The following is a 22,367-nucleotide window of genomic DNA, read 5'->3' as shown; positions in this document are numbered from 1 at the left end:
ATTTGTTCTAAGATTGTAGACTCTATATGCTTTTCCAACAGCATATCCAACAAAAATTCCTTCATCTGCTTTAGCATCAAACTTTCCATGCTGTTCAGTTTGATTCTTTAGAATGTAGCATTTGCATCCAAAGACATGAAGAAAATTTAGAGTTGGCTTTCTGTTCTTGAATATCTGATATGAAGTCATGCCTTTTGCTTGATTGATCAAGGAGATATTCTGAGTATAACATGCTGTGTTCACAGAATCTTCCCAAAAGTAAGTTGGCAGCCTTGATTCTTCAAGCATTGTTCTTCCAGCTTCAATGAGTAATCTATTCTTCCTTTCCACCACACCATTTTGTTGTGGAGTTCTTGCTGCAGAAAACTCATGCATGATTCCATACTCTTCACAAAACACTCTTATCACAGAATTCTTGAACTCAGTTCCATTGTCACTCCTGATTCTTCTAATCTTAAAGTCAGGATGATTGTTAACTTGCCTTATATGATTGGTGATGATTTCACTAGCCTCATCTTTGATTTTAGAAAATATGTCCAAGAGAACTTTAAAAAATCATCCACACTTACTAGGCAATATCTCTTCTTTGAGATAGACAATACATTTCACATGTCCAAACAAGTCCATGTGAAGTAATTGTAAAGGTTCTTCAATAGATAATTCAAGCTTCTTTTTGAATGATGTTTTAATGTGCTTTCTTTTCTGGCAGGCATCACACAATCCATTCTTTGAAACTCCACTTGAGGAATACCTCTAACCAAATCTTTCTTGACTAGCTCATTCATGGTCTTGAAGTTTAAATGGGATAGCTTCTTGTACTATAGCCAACTTTCATCTTGACTTGCTTTACTGAGAAGACAAGTTACAGATACTGTATTTGTTGAGTTGAAGTCAGCTAGATACACATTGCCTTTTCTCACTCCAGTGAGAACCACTTTATTGATTTTCTTGTCAGTCACAACACAAGCTTCTGCATTAAAAGTAACTGAGTTGCCCCTATCACAAAGCTGACTGATACTCAACAGATTGTACTTCAGTCCAACCACTAGGGCAACCTCTTCAATGATGACATTATCTTTTAAAATCAAGCCATATCCCACAATATAACCCTTATTGTCATCTCCGAAAGTGATACTTATGCCAGCTCTTTCCTTGAATTCAGTGAGCAGGGTAGAATCTCTAGTCATGTGCCTTGAGCACCCACTATCCAAATATCAAAGATTCTTTCTATTTCCCTGTACACAACAAAATCAAATCAAGTTGATTTTGGTACCCAAGTTTCCTTGGGTCCTGTTTTGTTAGCCTTTTTCTTAGGTTTGTCTTCATTTGACTTAAGTACTTGAAGTTCATCCTTAGTCAATTGAGTAGAACCCTTAAAACCATTCATCATTGCAGAATTATCATGCACAACTTGATTAACATGGAAAGGCATATTCTGTGCAAACATGTTATTCCAGTAAGGCTTGCGAAATGACATTTGTGGCATACTAAATGCAGCATAATATGGATTTTGTGCAAATGGCATGTTAGCATAATGTGCATTCAAATTGTGTGTAGACAAAACATATACAGGCATTGTAGGCATGCTGGGAAATGAAGATGGTACAGATATGGGAGCAGGCATAACAAGTTTTCAATTAACAGACAAATAATTAACACTACCACACTTAACATAGATCTTTCTTGGTGCATATTTATCAGATGTGTAGTTGTTATGTTTGTTAATCCCTACTTTTCCATTTCTATTGTTTTTCCTTTTTGACTCTGCTTTCACTTTAATTTTCTCCAATCTGTCATTCAGTTGCTTGATAGACAGATGACCTACATTGACTCTTTTGTTCTGTTTCACTTGACTTGTTTCTCTTGGAAAAAAGTTCTTAGAAACTGATCCATATTTTTCATTCAACTTAGCTAGCTTAACTTTGCTAACTGGTTTGCTTTCACTCAACGGATGTGGCTCATTGTCTTTCGATGGATAATCCTTTTGTTTATTCGATGGATAATTTTCATCATCCGTCGAATCCACATCCGTTGAAAGTCCTTCAACCAGATTGGAATCAAGCTTCTCCTTGTTCTTTTTCCAGGCTGCATCACAAAAGGATTCTATACCTTGAACTTTAGTAATTTGAGCATGGACATCTCTAGATGATTTCCATGCCTTAATTACTTTATGTTCTTGTTCAAGTTTCTTTCTTAAAATCTCCTCTTTCTTTAAGGATTCAGTTAGTTCATCCTTAGCAATCTTGCATTCTATTTTCAATTTCTCAAACTTAACAAATTGAGTTTCTAGCACATTGTTTCTTTCACTTAAAAATACATTGTTCTCTTTAATTTTATTATTTTCTTTAGTAAGAGACTTGAGTGTAACACGCAGGTGATATAATTCAGTAGACATATCATTTATGGCATCATTACACTCAGCTTTAGATAAATGAGCTAGGTTGGTAGTGATTACCAGATTGATTGATGAACTTGTTTCTGTTCCATCTGATTTGGCCATAAGTGCTAGATTGACATAACTCGTATCTTCATCCTCTTCCAATCCATCTACAGCCCAGTCATTTTCTTGTGTAATGAAAGCCCTTTCCTTTTTTTTTGAGAAACTCAAAGTATTTCTGCTTATAATCAACAGGCTCAAACTTCTTTTTATCAGAATCAGGCTTTCTACACTCACCAGCAAAATGACCTACTAAGCCAGATTTGAAACATTTGAATTTTGACTTATCAACCATGTTTCTGTTTGATTTGGTTGCTCCAAAATTCTTCTTGAATTTGAGCTTGGCAAATCTCCTGGATAGAAAAGCAATATGCTTATCTATGTCATCCATGTCATCTTGACTAAGTTGGTCTTCATGTTCAACTACTAGTCCCTTTCTTTTGCTTTCATAAACTCTAAAGTTTGGTGTAGATTCAACAACTTCAACCTTTATAATCTTCTTCTTTTCTTGATCAGAAACTAATGCAATGGACCCTCCCTTCTTTCTTCCTTTCTCCATCTTCTCATCTTGCTCTATTTCAAGCTCATAGGTTTTTAGGATACCATACAGTCTATCCAAGGTGAACTTCTTGTAATCTTGAGAATTTCTTAATGAGACTGTCATTGGCTTCCATTCCTTTGGCAGAGATATAAGGAATTTGAGGTTTGAGTCTTTTATTTGATAGTTCCTTCCATGCTGTTTTCGAGCATTCAGTAGTTTTTGAAATCTACTGAAAATGTCAGTGCGTGACTCACCTTCTTTACTATAGAAATGCTCATATTGTTGAATCAAGAGTTACATCTTGTTCTCCTTTACTTGCTCAGTTCCATCACATATAACTTGAATTGTATCCCAGACATTCTTAGCAGTTTTGCAGTTTATGATGTTGTCAAACATGTCACTGTCAACACCATTAAACAAAATGTTCATGGCCTTTTTATCCTTTTGAACTTGTTCTTTATCTGGATCTAACCATTATGCTTGTGGTTTTGGGACTGATGCTTCATTCTCTGTAACAGCTCTCATAGGGACATGTGGACCTTTCTCAATGCAGTCCACATATGCTTCATCTTGAGATGGGAGATGCAGGTACATCTTCACCTTCCAATGGTGATAGTTGTCTTTGTCCAGAAATGGAATCTTTACTCCAACATCTTTTCAGTTCATCTTGTAAGTTGTGATCTTTAAACTCTTTGTTTTTCAAGAGCTTGCTCTGATACCAATTGTTATTCCCAAACAATGCAACAAGAATTACAGAAGGGGGTTGAATGTAATTCTGGTTTCTTTTTATATTTTTAAAACTGTTCTTACTTAATAATATAACTGTGCAAATTTTTCTATATTGCGGAATGATAAAGATATGAAAATCAAACACAAAGAAAAAAATACAAGACTTTAAAACTTTCTGGTGGATTTGAACTTATTCACCATATATATATATATATATATTAAGATGAGAACTCTGTGATGCTTGAATAGCACACAGCTGCTTACAAGTGAACTTGCAGAATTACAAAGAGATGCTTAACAGATACAACCTTTTCTATCTCTCTGAAAATAATGCTACTTTCTCAGTATTTATTCTACTTACTAAACTTGGTTTATATACTACCAAGTTACATGATAAAAAGATAAACAAGTAAAACGAAATTTATTTCTAGTCTAATTTCATGCTGCTTCATTACACTATCCAGCATCTTTGAATATCTTTATAATTGCATGGAAATAGTAATGCTTCTTTGTTCTCTTAGTTCTGCAATTAGGCTGCCACATTCAATTTGTAAACACCCGACGCATGTGACTATATTATCACTGTCAACTGCTCTTTTGAATATGATCATCCGTCGGGACTATGTTGGTCATCTTTCAGATTCTTTGTAGATCATCTGTTGGAGCATCTCTGCCACTTGACTCTATTTCACTTATATAGAATTACAAGACATCTTATTTTTACAATTAGGCAACCTATTCTGCATATCAATCTAGTAGTCAACATGATTTAAAGAATCCTACAACATCTTGTTTGCAGACATGTGCTACAAGACTTATTATTACATAAGCTATACTCTCGATGGATGTTCAGTGGTCATCCGTCGGGACTATAACGTTCATCCGTCGGGACTATTGTGGAACATCTGTCGAGAGCTACAAAACACTAAGTTAAATCTATTAAGGTATTTTGTTCAAATAGTGTTTTAAGTAGTGTTTTAGAGTGATATTATTGGACTCTTGTGTGAGCTAGACTATGAAATGCGTGGCACCGCACTCAAGAGTTGATTTGAAATAATAGTCTCCTCATTGATCAAGGAAATATGGATTAAATCATGAAGAAGATGACATATTACATGTCTCAAGTTTAATCTATAATATATGGTTAAAGTGATTATATTATATTGTACATTATTCACAAAAAGTTTAATCGATTGTCAATTTAATTATTATTACTTGGGTAACAATAATGTATTACTAGATGTCGTTCATTGTTTACGATTTAAAATTAGATTTAAAATTATTTCCAACTCAATAATAACCTAAAGGGTCACAAATAGAATGATTGGATGATTATTTAATTTAAATTCAAATTTACATTAAATGTAAGTAATTCGAAATATTTATTATTTATTAAGTAAGACTTAATTAATTACATAAAAAGAAATTCAAAATTTACTATTAAATCTGAAATTGAGTTATTGGATGATTAAGTAATACTTAATCAATAATAACTAGGATTTTCGGATTTATTAAAACTTTAAATTAGTTTAGGGTTAGAAGTCTTTTTCTATTGGTTATATAATATCTTATTAAGGCTCAACTAGGGTATTACACTTTTATAAGATAAAACACAAACCCTAGCATCTTGAGAGAGAAAGAGAGAGTAAAGGCGGTTTCTGATTTACGAGTACTAGCATACGCTCATCCTCCGTTCGATTATTCGTGTGGATACATTAAGGCGTAGATCGTTTCGCGACAGTATACGTGGTGATTTTTGAAAACTCGGATCTTCATTAGACAACCGAAATTGTAAAGCTTTTTAAGGTAAATATCTTAACCATGAATTAAATATTTTCTTTTCGCATAGATCATGTGATTGATTTCGATGGTTTTTGGTTTTTACAGTTTTTACACATTATTTCCGCTGAGTTATTAAGTCCAGGATTCGAAGGGTTGTTGATATATCGGCAAATCAGTTCGGTTTCATTCCTGATTGAGAAACCGTTAAGACAATTTATCTCATTCGTTATCTCATGAAAAAATATCGGGAACGTCATAAAGATCTTAATATGGTGTTTAGAAGCTAAAAGGATTCCAAAAATGTATGTACATTCGATACATGATATGTATTTGGAGGTGGGGACATGTGTTTTAAATATCTTGGTTCGGTCATCGAAAGTAGAGGGATATTTCTACAGGTGTTACTTATCGTATTAATGTCGGATGAATTAAATGGAGGGCTGTCACTGAAGTGTTGTGTGATAGGAATAGGGTTGAGCAAAAAAACCAAACAAAAACCGAAACCAACCTGAAACCGGTAAAATCCGCAAAAAATCGATCTGCAAAAACCTGAACCAATCCGAAACCGAAAAGTTTAAAAATCGATCCGATGATAATTTTTCAGTTCCTGTTTTAGGTCTAAATCGATCCGAGAAAAACCGAACCGAACCGAATTGATTATTTAAATAATATATATAACAGATATATTTATATATAAAAAACATCAAATTAATTAACATTCTGGCAGTGGCAGTAGTAGACATCTTTTATTAGACATTTTACAAAAAATAGAGACTGGTCTATTGGGACTTACAAAATATTAACAAATTCAATAACATTGTTTAGTTACTACTTGAAAGCATTTTTTAGTTATAGTGGAGTGAAAGCTTGCGGGTGGTTTGTCTAGAGTCCATGTCAGTATATAGCTTTTGTGCTTTTGCATTTATGCAGGCTTGAAGATATTCACATCCTATTTATGTTATTACTGTTAATTAATGTTTGCATGTAAAATTGTAAATGTGTAGGCAAAAACATATGTAGAGAACGTTAAGTGAATCATATGGGAACCAATTTACTACTTATTTATTTAATTTTGTTTTTTTTATTATGCAATACATTTTTTTAACCGGTTTTGCAACCGAAACCGAATCGATATAAACCAGTCCGGAGTTTTTAAAATCGAAATCGATCTGATGGATCGGTTGCGGTTTTTGATTTAAAAACCGAAGACTTCCGGTTCCGGTTTTTTCTAAAAACCGAACCGATCCGAGGTTTGCTCTCCCTAGATATGAATCTACCTTTGAAATTGAATGGTAAATTCAATAGAGTTGTCGTTCTACCGACGTTATTATATGGTTCACAGTGTTGCCCAATAAGAAAAATTCAAGAGCATCGGTTAGAGATAACAGAAATAACTATGTTGCGATGTATGTGTGGTCGGACAATGGTAGATTATATACCAAATGATGCCTTTAGAAGAGCATTAGTTGTTGAGTCTATTGTCAATAAAATTCGGCAGGGACAATTATGTTGGTACGGTCATGTTCGAAGATGGCGTGCATCGGTTTCGGTTAGAGGGGTTAAAATCATATCGGTAGGGGTAACGAGAAAAAGAGGTAGACCACGTAGGACTTGGCACTACCACATAAATTGACTTCAGCAACATCCAAAAAAATGTTAAAATACTAAAAAAATGTAGTCATAAAGTGTAAGGAAACACTTTGGTCAATTTTGAGGGTGTTGGAAATTTGCATGTGGCCTTTGATGTTATGCCAACACATTTTAGAAAAATATGCCAACAACATTATTTTCTCAACAGCAACAGCAACAGCAACAATAGTACTGGTGTTGGCTTTATGTTTATTGCAACACTCTGTAGTTAATAACAACACAATGTTGATGTGGCCATAATTCTTATGGCAACACCTTTGTCGGTCTATAGCAACAACAGTGTTTTAATATTTCTTATCTTTGACAACATTTATCCTGTTATCGCAACATCATTTGATTTATTTTTGCTAACACTTTATCAGGCTAATGTAACATCTTTAGTGATTAATTTTGAACAACTTGTTACCTAAATTAAAAATCCCAATATTAATCAAATTGAACCAAAACAACACACTAACCAATATAAAATACTTGAATAAAGAACTTACAAGTCATATTAATTCCAACATAAACTTTTAAGTCGTACCAATTCCAATTATTGACCTAAAGATTCTACTTATAAAAAATTACATACTTCGGAAACCAGCTTCTGCGGTTGATTTTTATGCTATTGATGGATCAATTGCCTATAGTGCACCTTCCTTGACATTCCCTGACTCACTTGTAACTTCAAAAACATGTGGAACTGTGGACACCGTCCTTCACACTCCTTGACTCATTTGTAACTTCATAAATATGTGGAACTGTGGAAGTCCTTGCTATATTATAACAATTGTTCCATAGAATGCCTTAATGCAATGCAAGTGCAACTGATGTAAATTCATCTAAGATACAAATTTTATAGATGCCAAAAAATGATTTTGATTATTAAGAATCATTTTTTTCCATACCTGCCAATAATGATCAGAACTTGTTAAAACTGTCAAGGTTATACCATGCTCCATACACTACACATTTGTGCAGGCTCATAACAAAACCCGCGAGAATTGCCCTCTTGTACATTTCGTGCAAAGTTCACACATATCCAATTGTTAACTACATCCCCATTGACCATTTTCTGAAAGCAAGGCAAATAATATTAAAATATACTTTGTATCTACACATGTAAAGAAACATCCAGAACAATTACTCAAAGCTAACAGAGAACATCTTACTCACAACATCTTGTTTCTTACGGGACAATTAAGGAAACATAAAAAAATCATTATGAAATACATATGTAATAAAACATATATTGAAAAAAATGCAATGATTCATATATAATGACAGGAAGTTCAACTGTAAATACAAAAATTAAGATAACAAAATAATTAGTATAACCAGACAAGTTCTTTAAATAAACCTTCATGATATCTGCTTCCCTATCGCCGCAATAACATAATCATCTTGTACTAGAGCATCATTCGTAAACACTAAATAAAAACTTAAAGAACACGGATGATTCATTCATATAGATGTTACAATAAAATCGAGAAAACCACATGACTTATGATACTTTCTTACCTTCCTCAACGTCATTTCAATCACAGTGGCCAACACACAAAGAACTTCAAGTTGAACTTCCTAAGTAAAGAAGCAAATAGCTAACATTATACAAATACGGATGATACCTGCCAATATAGATGATCAACGATAATATTATTTGACTGTCGTTCAGTTGTCTTAAACTGCTTTAATTCTTCTAAAGAAGAAATTGAAGAAACAATTGCAACTATCTGATGATAAACATATTAAAGAAACAGGGCACCCTATACATAAAAATATATGAGTCAAATTACATGAAACACCCCCAAAAATTAGTAAATTAAAAATTCAAAAATAGAGCATACACATACTTGCATATAAATTAAAAAAATCCCCAAAATTAGGGTTTGTAAACAAATTTGAAAGCCCCCAAAATTATTAAATTAAAACCCCCCAAAATTAGGATTCGTAAACAAGTTATGATTAGGGTTTCTACCTCTAATAAAAGCTTTAAATGAGTAAATTTGAAACTGAGCTTTAAAATTAGAGCAGAGCTTTAAAATCGACCTTAAAAATCAAGCTTTGACGAGCGGAAGTGATGAGAGATGAACAAAGCTGAGGATTTGTATGGAGAGACTGAGACAAGAGAGTCGTGTTTTACGCTCGAGTTTGTGTGGCATCAATGATAGATGAACCTAGATGAGGGTTTGTGTAGATAGATTGTCAGAGAACGTTATGTTTTGTGTTTAATTTTGTGCGGTGAGATCGAGACCAGGACTATGTTTTCTGTTTTTATTTTTTTTAATATGCGTTTTAAAAGAAAGAAATTTTTACAAGATTCAAAAGAACCAAAAGAGGTGGTTATTAAAAACACTTTCAATTTTACTTAAAGCGGGATTTCCCCCCGCTCATTTTTTAACATTTTTCAGCTATTTAAGGCAACACAAGAAAAGGTGTTGCCATAACAAATATAAGATTCATACCACAAAAGACAATAGTTTTGGGGCAACACCATTTTTTGGTGTTGGTAAATACCATTTATGTTGTAGTGTGGATTGATCAATTAAGTTTGGATATAGAGGGTTTAAATCTCGAAGATAACATAATATTAAATTAAAACTGTTTGGAGACGACGAAGTAGAATGGTTGAGGCTGTTTCAAATAATTTGCAACGACTTCAATTATAGAGTTTTCTCATAAATGTATATATATATATATATATATATATATCTAAAGACACATAAATGTTATGAATGGTCGTGTGTTGTATGCATTTATGTGTCTTTAGATGCATGTACATATATCAAGGATTACTCGAGGATATTTATCTTCTTATGGATAAATATCATGTGAACACAACCATCGGCTCATGTATTATCTTACATACTTTACAAATTTTGTTTTTTGTTTTGGTATATGTTAACTTCATTTTTAGTTATCACATATACAAATTTGTCACTCCCTATGTTTCTTGCATTAAGTCGAGTTTCATGAAAATAACTTCCCTATTTTTCAAAGCAGGGGCATGTTCAACGTGCATCTTGCTCTCATTGAACCTGCTCCAAGCAGAATATACGAGATATGTTTGGTTTGATTTATATAAAAATAGATATAAGTAATACAATTATTAATAAAAAATATTTAAAATATATTATTTATGAGGATAATGTTTTATGCATCTTAAATTTTGTATATAACTCAAAATATGAAAGTAATACAGGATGAAGATATATAGTGTATCGTGAATTTGTAAGGAAATTACAATCCTATAACCAGTTCAAACACAAAGCGCTAGTCTCAACTCTTAAGTGAATCTTTAACATCTTACTCACCGTAAATTATATTATATACATAATTGGAGTAAGGGGTTATGGCGGTACGGTTTGGTCGTCACAAAAGCGGGCTACACGTGCTTAAGTATAATATAATATAGACTATATTTATTTCATTTATTCTATTATTCTATTATAATATCTAATAATATGTATACAAATATAATAGGCAATTAATTAAGAAATTGAACTATAATTATATATTCTAAATGATATAATATAATATTAAAAAAATATTATATTATTATATCATATATATAACTTGAGTAAATGAGTTAAATGGTATGATTTGGTCGTCATGGCTAATATTGTAATAAGGGATTGGTGAAACCCTTTTGCACACCTTACAAATATTCACTTTTGCACTTTGGTATCAAATTATTAATTTAAGCAAAATACATCCCTCAGCTATTAATTTTAATTCAATGTGCACCCTTTTGACTAACTAACGTTAATATTTAACAGTCAACGGTTAGATAGAGGGTTAATTCAGTAATTTCACCTAATATATAATTAAAATAAAAGAAAAATGAAATCAAGTAAATACACGACTCTAAAAATTGTCCCCTCACTTTTTCATTTTTCATTTCCCCCTTTTTTCCAAACCCTTAACCCGACGACGATTAGTAACCCTAAAAACACGATCACGAAATTGACACGTCATGCGAGGACGATTAAGGATAGTTGATGGAGATAATACGACTTAGACGGAAGTTCATGCTGAATATTGGGTGAACGTGTTGGAGGAAGGTCAAGAAGTTCCGGTGATCAAAGAACCAAAACTGGCGAAAATGGTCTGACATACCTGATTTGCTACAGAGGTAGTTTCGAAAATTTTCATTCCATATTTTGACCAAGTAAAAAATTGGAGTAATATCATATAATGTGAAATTTGTAGGTCAATGGAAATGGCTGCTAGGGCAAGACCATCTTGGAATGGTGGGAGTAAATATCTTGTGACCATGATTGAAGGAGGCCATCAAATAGTTTGTGGCCTACAAAATCATACTTGTTCATGTAGGAAATGGTAATTGACAGGTATTCCCTGTTTTCATGCATGTGCTTGTATTTTTTTCAAAAAGAAAGTCCGTTAGATTACATGCATGAGTGCCATAAAAATATATATTACATGTTCTTAAAATGTTAAATTATTGAAATGAAATAAAAGAATAAATATACATAATTGTGAAATACACTTTACGGATGTGTAACATTTTAAAAGGCTTAATATTTTTTAAAATAATAATATACTTCCTACATCCCATTTTAGTTGTCACTTTTCCTTTTATAGAAGTCAAATTGACCAATTTTTAACCAAAGATTAAACATTACTCTTATATTATTTCAAAAAAAAAAAATTATATATTTAAAGTAGATTGAATCTACTTTTGGTGATGTAATTTTTTTATTTTATTCAATTATTAAATATTAATAAATTTGGGTCAAATTTTAGTCAATTTGACTGGGTCATATGAAGATGTAATAGCAACTAAATATATAAGTACGAAATACTTAAGATATATACAAATTTAAGAAATAAAATTTTTGTATTAAATTTAGTAAACTAAAGTAACTATTGACTTAAATTTTTTTATAAAAAATATTTATATCATCCGGACACGGGCATAAAGCTTAGTTTACATAATACGTCGAAGAACAAAGTCTTTTATAATATTTTTCTGAATTGACGCGTAAAACATCAATGATCGTAGCAATCTAGATCAGCATGGCATCACCATCAATATATCCAGAATATAAATCAATTCAGGGTTTTATGCCAAGTAAAAAAGTTCTCAAAAGCCCTTCCAAAGTTGTGAATTAACCGGCAGGAAACTTTTCCTAATTTTGGATCAGGCTCACTTTGCCCAGCGTTAACAAGACCATACGACCAGGTCCATTCCCTGATAATAATATAAATATTGCATAATGCTTAAACGCAATATGCGCAGTAGCAGCATTAACAATGTAATACATGCAGTTTGCTAGCAAGCGTTACTTTGTTTACTCCACTAACAAAATTAAAATGGCTATTTCCACTGAATAATGACATACAAGTACATGAACATCAATGGTGATGAGAAGCACATATTTTAACAAATGATATATATGATGATGATGATGATGATGATGGTAACTAACAAGTTCTGGACACAGCTGTATCAGCATAATATATTTAGTCAGCTCCTTAGCTGTATATCAATTCTTCCACCATTCTTTTTTATCAGGCTATAACAAGGAATGTGCCTTGGTAACATCATATGCTTACTAGTATTGTAATTCAAAATTTCTAGTTAGAATGACAAGATATTTTTTTGTTCTTCTTTTCGGTGTTCACCTACTAATTAGAGTTTAGGTTTACTCAGTTGGGCAAATCTAAATCTTGGAAGTCGGAGATATATTCTGACACTAGAAAAAGAAAAAAGAAGAAAACTTGTACTTAAAATATGAGATTAGTCATCTACGGTATAAGTAAAAATGCTTTTCTTGTTTGTAGTCGATTATCCAATTTAAAGGGGTGTTTGGTTACTTGGCTTGAAGTAATTTAACTTAAAAAAATATTTACTTTTGTAATTAGTTAAAAGATGACTTCAAATTTTTTTTTAAAAATCAGAAGTTAAAAGTTGGTATGTATGGATTACTTTTTTCAACTAATTAATTGTCACTATTATTGTTAGTAGCCTATAGCCCGTGCAATAGACAAACTAATTATATATTTATAATTTTATTATTTTATAAAAATAATTTGTAAAAGATAATATTTATATATTATTGAGATTAATGAAGTTAAAATATTTACGTATTATCTAGTATGTATTGTATTATTGAATGATTCAAAATCTAGATAGTTAAAATTTTAAAATGTTCTGTTACTACGGTTTATAAGATTCTGCTGGTGCAGAAATTATAAGAATGTGAATGATTAGGTATTTTTTTTATAATATTTTTTTTCTTAATTTATTAATTATTTTGTTATATTATAATTTGAATTACAAAAAAAAATTGGAAGATTTTTGTTTTTCTATAAAAGAGATAAGAAAGAAGTTGACTGAAATTAAAAATCAAGTTGGATAATAATTTATAGGGTTTGTAGTTATATCAGATACATGATTTAATTTTTTTAATTAAATTAAATTTGTTTAAACTTTATTTTGGAAGGCGTTTACATACTAAAATAAGAAGGTGACGAAACCATATTTCGCTTATAATAATATAGTATAGATAACATTAAACAAAATAAATATTATTATCCCTCCGTACTTATAACTTATATAAATAATTATGTAATATTTTATTTATAATAACCCATAAATTATATAAAATAATAAAATTACACAAAAAAAATCACTTTAAGCCACTTTCATGTCATAAACAACTTTTTTTATAAAGTCAAACGGGCTTAACATAATGCAAAATCTTAACTTCATTATATTTTTATTTCTAATATTTTTAAGTTAAAGTTTAATATAATAGTATTTAAATATATATTTTTAAAATAAAAAGTTCCTATCGAAATTATTAAAATTTAACATATAATTAATAATATTAAAACTCTAGTCCCTTATTTTTTCATAGCTAGTACTATTGATGTTAGGTTTTAATATGTTATTGAAAGAAAATGAAAAAAGTAATTTGGTCTCCGAACCTAGCATATCGATCTATACTAAAATATAATAACCTGAATGATTGTAACTTGATTCAACCTTTAATTTATTATTTTAATTATTAAAAATAAATAATATTATAAATCTAAGTATTTTAATTATTATTTTAATTATTAAAAATAAAAATAAATAATATGTAATTACGATTACATATTTTTTCTAATTATTTTATTATTTTTATTATACATCTATCAATAATATTTGATAATATAAATATGTTAATGTTATTATATAATTAGATAAATAAATTTTAAAAATATTTAAATATTAACGATAATTCATGATTTAAGCTATTATCTTTAATTTCTGTATTAATATTTTAATTTGACATCTGCAAATTTGGATTACCTCAAATTAGTAAAATTTGATGCACATCCTCGATCTTACATATTTGAATAATTTTATTTTGAAGGAAGTAATTATTAAGTAGAATATAGATATACAATGAATATATATATATATTAAAATATAAATAATAATATAAGTGTAGTATAAATAATTTTTATAACTAAAATTGGTATTAAATGGTAATCAGCAAAATTTTTGATTATATATATAAATATTTTCTTTTTACATATATTCACAAATTAAATTGCAGATTTTAAAAACAATTTTAATATCTATTTCAATTTTTTCAACACTGTTCAAAAATTAAACGTATTTCTAGTTATTTCTAATTATATAATTACCCGTCAACGCCAAAAACCTTAATTTTATTTAAATATAGATTATTTTCTCGTATTTTGAGGGCTAAATATAGATCAGTTAGAGTTGGTTAATTTAGCCAATTTTATAATCACATAACACCCTAATACTTTCCCATAACTAAGTTATAATTAAGCATTTTAAGATAATTAAAATACATATATGGCTATGTTATTTGATATTATATTGTTAATTTTGATAAATAATTAATATATTTTATATTTAACTAGTTATCTTTCCCGCGCTACGTGCGCTCCATATGTCTTCAATTTTGAATTTTTTTCTCAAAATTTGTAATTTTTATAACATAAACGGTTATCTTCTATTTTTATTTAATTTATTTATTACAGTTCTTTAGGTTCCATTTATTTTGAAATATAAAATTGATATTATAGTTTAACTTTAAATCTCAATATTTTATTTTAGTTTTCTTTCTCTCACATTTAACCAATTAAAAGTCTCTTAACTCATATTTTAACATTTCTCTTTTACGTTTTTAGTAGTCAATATTTTAATAATTTTTACAACAAAACCGAGTATATAATTTTTTTTAATTAAAATACTTTTTTAAAAAATATAGTAAATATTTTTTTTGTCCGCTAACACAAAAAATTCGTCCATAACTTATATAATTTTAACTATATTATGAAAAATGCCAAAGTCTTACTTAAAAAAATGCTAAAGTCTTAACTTTTAAAGTTGTAAAAATTTACGTATTATATTCAAAAATGATGTAATGTATTATAATTATAAAATTAATAATCACTATTTTTTTCTCCGCTAACACAACATTCTGTCAATGACTCAATAAACAAATAATTAAATTCAAATAATTATGCTTTTAAATTTTTTCTAATAATTATGTAAAATTCAAATATTTTCAACATATCTCATTTGATTTATTACGTAATTAAATTAAATTATTTTTAAATTGTTTAGTCATAAAATACAAATTTATTTATTGATTCATAAAAAGGATATAGGTCAAAAGTAGTTGAATTTATTACTTCTGTCTAATGTACAAAAGGGGTTGCATGCAGGGTTGCATGCAGATAGGACCATCTCGATTCCTGCTCAAATCCACAGGTAGAAGATCTATCAATCCTCATACCAAGTTCAATTCTCAGATAATCTACACTACGGTACTAATTCATCAATCCTCTGTTACTGTTTCTTTAATTTGAAGTTCGGTTGTATGCTTCAATTTCTCCCAATCGGTTGTTATAGTAGTTTATCTAACTTATCTGGTCTGATCTGTATGATCATTGAGAATGTAATTCAAGTTGTATTGATCTTAATTGATGCATGTAAAGTCTTAATCCGATCGGGTTATGAATAGTAGTATCCGCATAATTTGAGAAGCAGAGCAAATTGTTGTTTTATTTTATGAGTAGTAAACATGTAGGTATGTTCTATTTGATATATGCATTCACAATTGTAGTTTTTCCTTTTGTTTAAAATCATGGTAAGGAATTTGATATGGGGCACTCTTCCTCAATTGTACATTATCTGTTATACTCGGTGTCCAATTTATCATTTTTTTAGTCGTCTCCGCACAATGTGAGAAGCAGAGAAAATTGATGTTTAATTTTAGCAATAGTAAACATCAAGGTATGTAGAATTCGATATATGAATTCACAATTGTAGTTTTTTATTTTGTTTAAAGTCATGACCAAGTCATTTGATATGCGATACTCTGCTGTAATTGTACAGTACTTGGTGTTATACTCGGTGTAGAATTTCGATAATTTAGTAATGGTGAATACAATGGCCTTTAATAATAGTAAATGCTTGTTGTTCTACTCTGTTTTTTCAGTAGTGATATCATAGACAGATTTCCAAAGTTTAGTTTGTTGCAATGGGTATAATGATTCGAATGTGTTACTCATTCTTGTTACTTAATTGACAGTTGATTTAGTACAATTTTTCTGGCAAGTAAACATCGGAACAATCTTGTTACTTTTTAGATGTATTAGGAGATGATAGTGTTACAGAGACTCCGATATACAATCATTGTCATTTCATATGAGCTATATTGCCTCTTTATATTGCAGATATGAGTGGAAATACTGATTTCCGTAGTGCAAACATGCAAACCTTGAAAGATTCAGAGATGGTAAACTAACATTCACTATCAATCCTTGTAATGTACTATAGTATATTCATAATTTTTAACTCTACATATTATGTGTGCTCTTTATCGAACATTACATCAGCTTAGGTACTTTAGCGAGGAAAATCCATCGTTCTTTGTAACTCTTCCACGTGATGACAGAGACCTTCGTGAAATGGTATATTTCACTAATATTATGCTAGTGTGCATTCTACAATCATTTGATCTTATTGCATACCTGAAGAGTTTAATGATATTATATGATTTAAAAGTACTAATGTGAAAACAAATTTGTCAATTTCCAGAAACTACCTGATAACTTTGTCAATAGTCTTCGAGAATCTATTCCTAGTAAAGTAATTCTTGTACTTGCTAATGGACATGAAACTTATGTGAATTTCAAGAAGTCGGAACAGTCTCTCTGTCACATGAAAGAGTTCAACATTGATTGTCGAGGTTTGTTCGGTTCCACTTTGATTTACTCTTATAAGGGCAACGGGAAATTCTTTGTAAATTGTTTGAAGGATGACCTCTGCGAGGTTATATACTTCAAGAATAGAACAATTCCACGCGGCACTTTCTATGATCAAGGTACTATAAAAAAAACTTCATAAAAATCTTGTTGGACTACTATGATAAAAATAAAGTGTCTTATGAATGATATGTTTTTCAGATGTAATGACTGGTATAGGATGGATGTTCCTAGTGTTTCTTAACAATCCTGCATTTCAAAATGGAGAAATTGTAAGAACACTATTTCATGTTGGAGTCGGTTATTTTATATTTCTGATATTTAGGTAAAAAAAAAGTAGATTACAGTGTTATCGGCCATATCCACTTGTACAGAGACTATAATTCTGTGCACTTTGATAATTTATCCATTTATTAGTAAAATGTAAAAGCTGGTACTTTATTAATCTTTGATCTTTGATAGCCAATTCCTGCACACTTCTGGAGAGCCTTTGGGAAGCTGCTACCACCTAAAATCCAGTTCTACATGATAAATGGAAGTCGATATGAAGGAACGTGTTCCAAAACTGAGAGAAAGATGTATGGCCTTGACGATCTTGTGCGAGAATATGGTTTGAGCGAGACTGACAAAGTTTTGTTTACCTACTTTGGTGAAGGAAATTTTTTTGTTATGATATTTGATACATCAAATGTGGAAGTAATGATGCTTGACCAAGATTCCCAAAGTTCAGGTTATATATACTATACAAAGTATGTAATTAATTTTAAACTTACAAATTCGTTCTTTTTTAAATTTAATGTTATTTATACTAAAGAGTCATAGATGGAGATTGCTGATGAACCTGTTCAACTTCCTGTTAACCTGGAAGTTGATGTTCACAACAATGAGAACATGACTTTTACACTTGTCATGACAGCATCCAATGTGGACAACACATCTCATGGAGAGGTACGGAAATATTTTATTAAATTTTATAACAAAGTTGCCCTTTTTTTTAATACTTTGACTTGTACTTATTTTTTACATCTGTATTGTAGTATATCCCAAGCTACATTGAATCACCAAATGGACAATGGATAGCTGGTGACATGGTAAATTTGAGAACTGCTGCCGGGAGTTGGTATATCGGTGTCGTCAAATCGGGGAAGATGTTTAGGTTTTCAAGTGGCTGGAATCAGTTTGTTAGAGAAAATGAGATCTCATTACATGAAACAGTTGTATTTCAATTGTTGGAAGAAGAACATGCTGTAGTTTTTCTGGTGACTTTCCCACACAGGCCTTGAGATGTTTTTCCCATATAAGCAGCTTTAAGACTATGTTTTTTCAGTTCAGTTAATGTCTCAGACTACTGCTTCTCGTTCTCATCATGTTTTTCTAACATGTTACTTTATTATGGTTGTGTAACTACTTATTTGATTCGGGAAGGTTTTGTTGGAATTTAATTACACATATGTGGCAATTAATTTTTAGAAGAAGTAATAGGAGATTTTGGACATGACTTTTTTGCTGCTAAATGTGGTGGAAGTTACCTGCACTTACCACATTTTATGGTAACTAACTTGCGGGTACTTAACTGCACATTCTACAACATGGAAACTGCTACATTTTATGTGCTTATATAAGGGTTATTGTACTCACCTCAAACATACAAACAAACACAGAGGAAAAAATAATTATTGGTGGATCAGAAATGGCTTCATCCAGCGCAAAGAGGAAACGATGGTCAGGGATGCAAAATGTGGCAATGCAAGAGTTGCAGACATTGGCTGTCACTTGCGCAGATTTCAACACTGATTTGGAAGACGCAAATGTTTTCTTCTCAGAGTTGTATGCATCCATGGAAAGTAGGCAATCAGTTTTGTTTGCTCGCTCGGTTGGCCTGGAAGAACAGATCAAGTATTGTGTATATGTTTATATATTTTAATGTTTTACCAATGCTTAGTAACTGTCTTTATTAATTTTATATCTCTCCTTTACAGCAACATAGAAGATATTTTGCAGAATGGATCAAGAAAAAAGCGTGGAGAATCATCCCAAAGCAATGAAGAAATACCAACATCATATATGAAAAATCAACCAAAATTCCTAAGTGATACGTCTTCATCTCTGCGTGGACATGAGACAACCTTGAAATTAACTGCTGCAGAAATGATGAGTGCCTTTCAAAAGTTTGACGACGGGTGGAAGGAACATCTTGCTAATTTCAATGCTCAGGCTGATAAGTTGATTGAGTCAATTGGTAGAATTCGCATATTAATGGATGATTATAGTCACAATATATGATAAAATTCATTTGATTATTAGAAGAATTTTAGTATATTATTCTGTAATCAGGTTCAGTATAAATTAGTAACAAAGTTGTTATTCTGGAAACAGTGTTTGTAACATTATTGGATCAAAGTGAACATTGTTGTTATCTATAATCAAATGATATCATTGTTGGATTATATATTATTTCATGGTAACATCATAGCTTTATTGGATTTCTACTTAAATCATGACTACATAACAATATGGATGGTTTATAGATTTATAACATGTCATAAGATAACATTAAAATTGGCAGTGACATATAACAGATTGAATAAAACATCCATACAACTCAATATTCAGAAAAGAAATATTGGCTAAATACTTAAGTTTTTAAAACAATCATCTTTAAATTCATATTAAGCTTTTATAATGCAAAATAGAAAACATTAAAACATTGCAATGCCATATGTAAAACTTCACGCGAATAGCCATTTATTTAGACCAATCCAGCAAGTATCCTGTAAACACAATAGTGCAAGGAATGTTTATTAGAGTTTATACCTCTCAAATTAATGTTAATGACGCATATATACTAATAATTGACATCTCTGAAAGAGTGTTGATACCTTTGCCTCAATACTTCAATAGTAGGATGATTAATATTGAAATAAATCCGCGAACATGATGAACTTCTTATCTGCAGTGAACCTGTTAGAAGCAATTCAGCGATAAGCTTTAGTTGACACCATGAAAAATTATTATATTTTGTAGTAAAGATATGTAGATTAGCCGAAAATGGAACCATTGTGGATTAGTGGCCTCATGGTTTTCAAGATAACAATTGGAGGATACCCAACATATCCCTGAAGTGCATTTGCTACATCAACAGTAAATTCATCCCAAGCAAAAATCTTAACAACGTTGCTGAAATGGAAAGAAAGATAATGAGACTATCAGATAAACATTGTTCAACACTGAGCGACACTACATTTATTACTGAAATGATGGTCTTACCTGCCATCAAATAACTCAAATCGAAGAAACTTTTTCTCACCAAATCATGTATAAACTTGCTTTATTGGATCAATATTCTGAGGCATGCCAACAATATCTACTAAATAGTTACTATTTAGCTTTTTTCAATCATGATTTAAATTAAAAAGAAATATATGATAATATTCAAAAATACCTATAGCATGTACAGGAAGCACGTGTTGAGAAAGTGCCATTGCAAGATCAGAAATCTCAGGAATGGTTTTAAGCTCAAACTTGTGCCTTGGAATGGTATTTACTTCAAACGAAATAGGATGAACAATGGTATCATGTGAAAAAATAATTATCTTATCAGTAGATACAGGCCTCATAAGTCCTGCAGGCTCCATTACTACAAAATTGTGAATAGCATATATGTTTCCTTTAAGTATGATATTGCTAACATCATGCCAAATCACACGATTTACAAATGCAAAGACATGACAATCCTGCATAAAAAAGCTCATTGGAAACTCTTCTATACAAACAATAATCATATACTACTACTACACAAAGCACAAGACATTACCTCTAAATCAAGCACAATTAGATTAACACCTCGGAATTGTTGAGTGCAAGAAAATGAAGGCCACATCCTAGTAATACGTACACGAACCCTCCAATCAGTCCTAGTGCTATTAACCAATGCAAGGTTGTCTTCCATGGCAGTAATCACAAAAGATTGTCTTCCATGGATATGTGTATAATATAATGTTTTATGTGTAAAAAAATAAAATAGGTCATGGATAGTGGGTCATGGGTAAATTCATGGGTAAATTTAGTGGGTAAATTCTAAATGGACATTAGTAGCCTTTAAGATAATATAGATAATTACGTAATTTATGATGACCATGGGAAAGTTTAATAACTAAATTTCTGTATTTTGTATTAATTACAAAAGTTATGAAACTTAAAATCAAATTGTCCATTGCCCAATTTAAAATATAGCTAATCAAACACAGTAACTCAATTTCATTTCAAGAAATTTAAAGCTACATATATAAAGTCAAATAAAATAAAATAAGTTAAACCAAAAATCTTGTTAGATTTTGGTAGGTTTGACTTGGGCCCGCAGACTTCTATGATACTCCGTCCGAAACATTATTTATCCTAAATTCGCAAGTTAAAACTTAACACTTTTTTAGACCCCTGTTTACGGCATACAGGAAGGTGTTAAATATAATTGATTGGCTAAATTGGACTTATATCACAAAATGTAAAATTTGTTGAACCGCTTCGATGATATTGACTATATTTGTTAGCTATATTTTAAAAATATTATGTTATTAAAATTTTATGTTATTTTAATGAGAATATATTACTTCAATATGGTAATAAATGATTTTTTTTATTAATTTCTTACACGTCTGTAGTGGTTCAACAAATATAGCCAACTTCAAGAGGTTGGAAATATTTATAAACAATTGAAATGTACCATTCAAGATGGATTTTTTTACATATATAATCTCTATATTTTTTATTTATAGTATGTATTAATGATTTTTAGTTAAGGTAATTTTTTTATATCGTAGGTAACCCGCAGCCGCTACCCTTCGGGTGCGCACTGGGTAAATCCTACGAGCTCACGCAATAGCCTGCAAACCACGTGAACCAAGGTAAACCGCATTTAAGCGAGAAACTCTCACTCAGGAGGCATAATCATAAATGCTCCTCCCGTGGGATTCGAACATGTGA

At 30.6% G+C, this 22,367-nt stretch overlaps 1 long non-coding RNA gene across 1 annotated transcript; it reads right to left on the bottom strand.

Moving 5' to 3' along the window:
• Window positions 1-7,688: 7,688 nt before the first annotated feature.
• Window positions 7,689-9,340, bottom strand: LOC141724303 (uncharacterized). Its single transcript, XR_012576581.1, has 4 exons — window positions 9,171-9,340; window positions 8,643-8,749; window positions 8,030-8,196; window positions 7,689-7,882 (listed from the first exon to the last, which is right to left on the bottom strand). It is a non-coding gene; the product is annotated as an uncharacterized LOC141724303 (long non-coding RNA).
• Window positions 9,341-22,367: the final 13,027 nt, after the last annotated feature.

This window comes from Apium graveolens, chromosome 5, assembly GCF_009905375.1.
Source record: "Apium graveolens cultivar Ventura chromosome 5, ASM990537v1, whole genome shotgun sequence".
NCBI classification, from domain to species: domain Eukaryota; kingdom Viridiplantae; phylum Streptophyta; class Magnoliopsida; order Apiales; family Apiaceae; genus Apium; species Apium graveolens.
This window is presented reverse-complemented; position numbering and strand designations above follow the sequence as displayed.